The sequence below is a fragment of the Dreissena polymorpha genome, chromosome 3 (genome assembly GCF_020536995.1).
Source record: "Dreissena polymorpha isolate Duluth1 chromosome 3, UMN_Dpol_1.0, whole genome shotgun sequence".
Classification (NCBI taxonomy): Eukaryota; Metazoa; Mollusca; class Bivalvia; order Myida; family Dreissenidae; genus Dreissena; species Dreissena polymorpha.
This window is the reverse complement of record NC_068357.1, coordinates 127,029,482-127,037,599: the sequence shown is the minus strand read 5'-3', so window position 1 is coordinate 127,037,599 and position 8,118 is coordinate 127,029,482.

The following is an 8,118-nucleotide window of genomic DNA, read 5'->3' as shown; positions in this document are numbered from 1 at the left end:
TTCTGATTTAAGTCTCACTTTTTGATCTTGATAATATAAAGTCTTTCAGTTTAAGATAATTACAATACGAGTCGATTAAAATGAACCCTTGCTGTGTTAATATTTCGAAATGCGACATTGTACGTATTCCTAATCTATAGATTTTGATTTGAAACCGTTCCACGCTATTTTATTAGATCTCATGTCTTTCTAAGATATTTTTCAGTTCGCAGGTACATATGCTCTTGTTTTGTTTTTTTTTTCAATGTCGCAATTGTTTCTTTAAAAATGGTGCAAATGCACAAAATAATAAAGAGATAAATCTTAAATTCAAAACAAAACCAATAGCCGTCAAAAGTGTTTCCTATATTGCAATATTGTCCGTAAGTAACAAATATACCGAATGAGAGAGGTACCCCATGAAGAACAATAGACATGAGATAATATTTCTGGTTTGATTGTTCAGTTGCGACAGTTAGCAAGTTCAACCCGTAAACAAACTCGTAGGAAAGCCGCCCATACAGCACAAATACACAAAGGTCAAATTTTATTTCAGAGCATTTTCAATGGGTATTTTTTTCAGAAATTATTCAATCGTTATAACATTTGTAGTTTGCTTGGAGATATTGATAAATAAAATTTAGTAAAAAACACAGATGAAAAGAAGTGTTTGATCAAAAGTTATTATGGCAGCCAATATGGGCCAATATGGGTCTTCGTTTTTTAAATGTTGTAAATTGCATTATATATATTTTTTTTTTCTTATATGTATTTTAATAACACTGGGTAAGAATGTGCATTGGATTACAAACAAACTTACATGCTATTATACTACTAGGCCAAATGCGTCATTAAAACCAAAGTGTGTGGCCAACAAAATTAGTTCAAACGGAACTCAAATGTCCTTACATTGTCCACCTATCAGCCCGTCCGTTATTCGCGTCGGTTGAACATATAAACAGACAAACTGTCAGAATTGTAGTTGATAAGATAACTTAGATTTTTTCTTTTGAAAAAAAGTGCATATTAACGAAATATTTTTTAGGAACGTAGTTTATCGGGTAATCAACATCGATGTGCAGTTCTGGTTCTATACTTACGTAGTTTATAGCAAGGTATAAGAACGACAAAGATTTGTTTAATGAAAGTTTACCAGCGACAATTACACATATTTTCGCATCTTTCTGTATGATTTCAAAAAATTGTGCTGTTTAAAACGAAACTATACATACTTATAAATGTTAACTAAAGTAATGATATTGGTTGCTTTTTGATTTGTTTATAGCGAAAATGTCGAATTCAAATTCGAATTAGCCACACGTCTAAAACCAACTTCATGATACGTGGATGAGAGGTGATATCACAGGGGAAGATAAACCGCATGCTTGTTTCAGCAAGTTCTAAGAATAAGATATGGTTTTAATATGGATACTAAAGACATTACATTTTTCGAAGGGTGTGTTGCTATTTTTATATTGCCTACATGTACATGTACGTTAATATTCAACAAATCTGTTAATATACAAAGAAACTATCTTAAACAAAAAGGCAAACAAGTCTTATTTCCAATAAAAATCAAACAAGTTAAAAAACGTAGCTGTAAATACATGTTCATGTGTTCAAGTGTACGTCCTATTAAAAAAGGGTGAAGTCAATATAACTCAGCCTCAGTCTGATGTATTGGCATTTTGTAAATACACGTTTAATTCATTTATAGTATAACTGTTACTAACAAACAGGATGTTGATTACATTGTCATAGTGAACACATGCACAGTGCTTTTCCAGTCTTTCTCGCTGAACTCTCGCACAATCACACTGTGATGCTCAACGGAGACGCGATTTGGTCTCACAATATTGCAGCCGAGCGGAAATAAGTTCTCGATTAAATTATTGCCCGCTTCGTCCAGAATGGTCAACTTCCGCTCGTTTTCGATGCAGACGAACACCAGACCTTTATCGCAACACAGACCGGCAACAAACCTAATCACCGGCCGCGTCCAAAGTATCTCCCCCGTTTTTCGGACGCAGACGACAGCCGATTCACCGCCAATAATCAACCGTCGGCCGTCTGCTGTCGCCGCCAGAGCATTCGGACTCCGAACAACGGCGTGCTTGTCGCTTGAGATGAGCGTTCGGGTTCGAAGGGGAACTAACTTGGTTACCTGGTTGGACGTGAAGTTACTGAAGGGATTCTTATCATAGGAAACCTTCATCAGATCGACGCAGTCCGCTCGGAGGTCAGTGGTGTGCGATAGGGCAAAATACTCGTGGTACTTGGTTTTACCAAACCTGTCCTCCAGAATCTGCGTGCGCATGTGGCAGATCTGCGAGTAGGGTTTCTCCGTCTCTATCCGGTAGAGAATCTGCAGGGAGGGGTCTGTGCTAACTATGGAGATGAAGCGCGTGTTGTGATTGATCGCCACGTTGGCGGTGTCTTTGATGGCGCATAGTCGCCATGGAAAGCGGATATGGAGACTTTCAATATATTTATAGTCCAGTGAGAACTTCTGAAGCGACGATTCCGCGATAGTTATCAAATTGCCATCTAGTAGCAGTATGTCCCCACACGGAAGTTCAAAATTAGAAATCTCCTGTATTCCGCGCAGTTTTAACTCGGGGTCGCGAATGCTTTTTCCGGTATCTCGGTTAATAAGCTCTCCTGTGGCAATTTTCGGAAAGATATGCGACATGCTCTGCGAACGGGAGTTTCCAGCAAGTCTCACAGGGGACGCTCCGACGAGCTTCTTGTGTCTGGGAGTGTCTTCACTAGAGGCTGGCCGGAAGTCGTAAAGTTTCTTGGCATTGTTAGATTTAGTAAGTGCCGGCGTTGTTAGTGATATCATAGTCCGTGTCGCCATAACCGGACTAGGTATGGTCGTCACTTCCGGTGAACCGTTCGCCATCATTCGCGGCGTATCCGGTTCAACTTGAATCACGTTATTGCGTGATGTCATCCTTTGTAGCGTCTTTTCTTTCGAAGGAGTAGCCGGAAGTTCCTTATAGTCCCTGGCGACGACCAAAGGACTTTTGTCATAGGAAATGAACTTCAGGAACTGTTCGTCCGCCCGTACGCCGACGCAGTAGGGTTTCGTCTCGATGTCATCAAGGGCTTGATCAAAATTCTGAGTCTCATGTTCAAGCGGTGTCCAAATACTGCAAATAAAAAAGATACATATGAGTCGTGCTCTATTAAAAGGGGGTTGAATGCATGTGCGTAAAGTGTCGTCCCAGATAAGCCTGTGCAGTCGGCCCATGCTAATCAGGGGCGATACTTTCCGCTTTTATGATATGTTTTGTTTAAAGAAAGTCTTTTCTTAGCAAAAATCTAGTTTATGCGGAAAGTTTCGTCTCGGATTAGCCTGTGTGGACTGCACAGGCTAATCTGGTCCCACACTTTACGCACATGCATTAAACCCCCTTTTTCTCAGAGCACGCCCAATATATTACTTAGTTTTTTATCGTGGTTTGATAGCTAGTAAAACTACCACTCCTTCGTCTCCACCTCCTTAAATTTCTACTACTACTGCTGCTGGTGCAACTGCTACAACCGCGTATACAACTTCTTTTAGAATGTATACTTCTGCTACTTCTACTTGTCGTAGTATTACAATAACTGCTTCTCATCACTTAATCCACTACAATCTTCGCCACAGCCACCACCCACCACAATCACAGTCACCTCCATCTCCTATACCACCCACCACCATCACAGTCACCTCCATCTCCTATACCACCCACCACCATCACAGTCACCTCCATCTCCTATACCACCCACCACCATCACAGTCACCTCCATCTCCTATACCACACACCACCATCACAGTTACCTCCATCTCCTATACCACCCACCACCATCACAGTCACCTCCATCTCCTATACCACACACCACCATCACAGTTACCTCCATCTCCTATACCACCCACCACCATCACAGTCACCTCCATCTCCTATACCACACACCACCATCACAGTCACCTCCATCTCCTATACCACACACCACCATCACAGTCACCTCCATCTCCTATACCACACACCACCATCACAGTTACCTCCATCTCCTATACCACACACCACCATCACAGTTACCTCCATCTCCTATACCACCCACCACCATCACAGTCACCTCCATCTCCTATACCACCCACCACCATCACAGTCACCTCCATCTCCTATACCACCCACCACCATCACAGTCACCTCCATCTCCTATAACCCCCCACCACCATCACAGTCACCTCCATCTCCTATACCACCCACCACCATCACAGTCACCTCCATCTCCTATACCACCCACCACCATCACAGTCACCTCCATCTCCTATACCCCCCACCACCATCACAGTCACCTCCATCTCTTATACCACCCACCACCATCACAGTCACCTCCATCTCCTATACCCCCACCACCATCACAGTTACCTCCATCTCCTATACCACCCACCACCATCACAGTCACCTCCATCTCTTATACCACCCACCACCATCACAGTCACCTCCATCTCCTATACCACACACCACCATCACAGTCACCTCCATCTCCTATACCACCCACCACCATCACAGTCACCTCCATCTCTTATACCCCCACCACCATCACAGTCAACTCCATCTCCTATACCACCCACCACCATCACAGTCACCTCCATCTCCTATACCACCCACCACCATCACAGTCACCTCCATCTCCTATACCACCCACCACCATCACAGTCACCTCCATCTCCTATACCACAAACTACAATCACCACCAACACTACTATGACACCGTACACGACGAGTACTTCAACTATTCAAACTACTTATTTAATTTATACAACTTTTACCAATACTACTTTTACCACTTCTTAAACGCCTTCTACCAACAATACCACCACCACCAAAACTACTACTAGTAACACTGTATACAACTACTTCAACTGCTCTTACAACTACATGTACTTTTATTTTTAGTACAATTACGAATAAAACTGTCAGTGCTTCTGATACGATAACTACTTCTACCAACCATATCACCACCAATACCTACCCAACCACCACAACCAATAGTATCATCACCAACACAGAAACAACTTTAATAATCCCACCTGAACATCTCGTTCACGCCGTCTTTCCGCTTCTTCTCGGGCCGTATCACGTTCTCCACGTGCTCGCGTGTTCTCGCGATCAGCGATTGCAGCGTTGTCACGTGATCCTTCTCCGGCTGCGAGATCTTCGTCATTTCCGCCACCTGCTGCTTGGATGCTCGGATCTTTGCCTTCATTGACTTATAGAACTTCACAAGCGTCTTTTCAACGTCGCTAATCTTCCTCAGAAGTTCGTCCGCGTGAGAGGCGGCGACCTGGGACTCCATGATGCGGCGAGCCCTCTCCTCTTGCAAGCGGAGTTTCCCGAGGAGCTCTTTGATTTGCAGACGAACTTCTGTGATGGAGTCTTGGAGGCTTCCGCATGAGCACGGCGCCTTAGTGTGCTTTTCAATCACACAGTCGGAGCAGAGCAGTTCGCGGTGATGGAAGCAGAAGTATTCTTTGAACTTTTGAATGTGTTTCTCGCAAACGCTAGACTGTTCGTACTGGGATAGGGTGTGAAGCTGAATCACGCAGAAGGCGTCAATCGGAAACCCTCGGGCCCAGTCACGTGATTTGTTATTCGGCACGTGGTGCTTCGAGCGGCAGACCGGACATTCGAACATGCCGTCGGTGCGCGTGCTCAGCGCACTGTTGATACATCCGTTCAGACAATCGGCGCAGAAGGTGTGTTCGCAAGCGAGCCGACGGGGGTCCCGGAGTTTCCCGAGATGAATCGGGCAGGTGAAATGCTCTGCGATGTTTTTGTACTGGCGAAACTCCACTGTTGTGGCGGATTTTGCGTCCATGTTTTTTGTTAACACTTTCTTTTTCTTTTACAATCCTGATACGGCAACAAATATCTCGATATATATTGAGATCACTTAGAAAATTAGGCTGATTCTATAGCTGTTTTTGTTTTCCGTACGATTCTTCTAAAACAGTGACATAAATTCACTCAGGTAACGTATGTTTCTTAACTTTGTGAACAAACGTTCGAGTGTGTAATTATAATCATTTGAATCCCTGCAACAATACAATAATAAGCATTGTACTTTTGTTTGTTATATTTATGCTTGCATGAATCAGTTAGATACGCTTTACAATTGATTCACTTCATTGTGCCCTTTGTTTTCGTAAGACAAAAGAAAAAATCCAAATTAGTCAAGGGTAGTAACTCTTAGATATATTAAAATGTTGTATAGAAAGAGTACTTTCCCTTCTGAGGTTTTCCTCGACGACAAAAAAAAGATACGGCATATTATTTTGATTACATTTAGGGATAAGAACAAACAGCTGTTCGAAAAAATGTACAATTTTATTTAGTATTAACAAAAAATCCATAATGTAAAAGGTGACCTTTCTACCGATATTTGTTTAATATTGAGGCCAAAAATAAAGAAGGCGTTCGTTTCCACTTAAAGGATATATGTCGGCTAAAGTATTTTACGATACAATATTTATTTCCCATGCAAACGCCATGGCATGCAAACATCTTCTAAATATATGTTTAACATTCTTTCTTCATTACTCTGTTCAATTTAGTTATTAGCTATCGAACATGGTCGTATTTAGCAAAAACGATACACCTCTCAAAAGTCAATGAAGGGTATACGATCGATGTATCAGAAAGATTCGAAAATTGTATGTACAGACCAACAAAAAACAAGCAGATATAAAAAAAATAAGCCGCATATTATTTTATGCGCGGACAAATAGCCGTATAATAAACTATTTTTCTTAAAAGTCAAAACTCGACTCTGGCACACTTTTCTCCCGCAAACGAGTATTGATATAAGGAAATATTAGATTTTTTATTGTAGTTTTCCCATTGTCTTAAAAGTTATACGGTTATAATGCACACTATTTTCCATTTATCATCTCTACATGGAAGCATACATTATAATTATAATCAGGTTATAAACATATTTATCTCTCTAAAATACTAAACATCAGTGGTAAAATTGTGACATATAACCAAAAATATACTTGCTAAAATAAATGATTGTAGTAGTATTTTTGTTTAAGAAAGATGTCAATAGTTTCGTAAAATGTGAACAATCACACGAACGATTTTACAATGTTAAGATTAAATTTTTGGCTCAAAAATAATTTTTCTTTGATATTTGAAGATTGAAACTGAAAACTATTCCGAGTGTTTAGTTTCCTATTCAATAAACAAGTGAGACGGGTCGAAACCGGCTCATTTTATCGCAGATGCAATATAATTATGTAAGAGTCAAAATTGTTTGTACATCCTAGTATTTCAAAATGAAATGGATGCATCAGGTATGTGTTTCATTTTAAATGGTTATGACACTTACATATAAACATATGCATATTTCGAAAAAAAGGTAAATAAAAGAAATCAAGCTGTTATTGTATAGTACAAATACGCGGCAAATAGCAGTTATACGGAAAGGAATAAAAAAAATCTTTAAAGCGTTTATTGGACATTTGCGTCTTGAAATGAAATGTTTCTCTTCAATCCACCCTGCGCAGATCATCTATTAATTGGAATTCAGTTACAATTTAATGAGTCTTAAACGGCGCGTGAGGTATTTGTTAATTATTTAAATTATTCTTAATAACATCGTGTCGTCTGCTTAAAGAACGCTTTTTGGACCTATTTTGTGCCGCTAACAAAATATTATTACTCGGCGCGTGTAATGCGCGTGCCTCCATAGAGATAAAGTCATAGTTTAACGATACTGCATGCTGGGATACTTGGCGACACTTCCGCTGTTGTTCTCAACCAATCAGCGTTAAAGATGATTCGATAACCTTTGCGCATGACGGAATATTTCAAACTGACAAGAAAATACCTGCTGATTAAATCGCTATCGACTCTTCTGTATCGTGTCGGAAAATGCAAATGTTAATCAAATGTTTGAATGACCTTATTTAAAGATGTCGTTCTTGATAATGCCAAGGGTGAGAAGAAGATTTCTGAAGATTTCAGAACACTGCATCGTTAGTGTCTTAATAAAAACTGATCAGCATCAGGTAACGCTGTTTACAAATATTTCAAAATCGAAAAAAAATAAAATAATCACGTTGCATCATATTTAAAA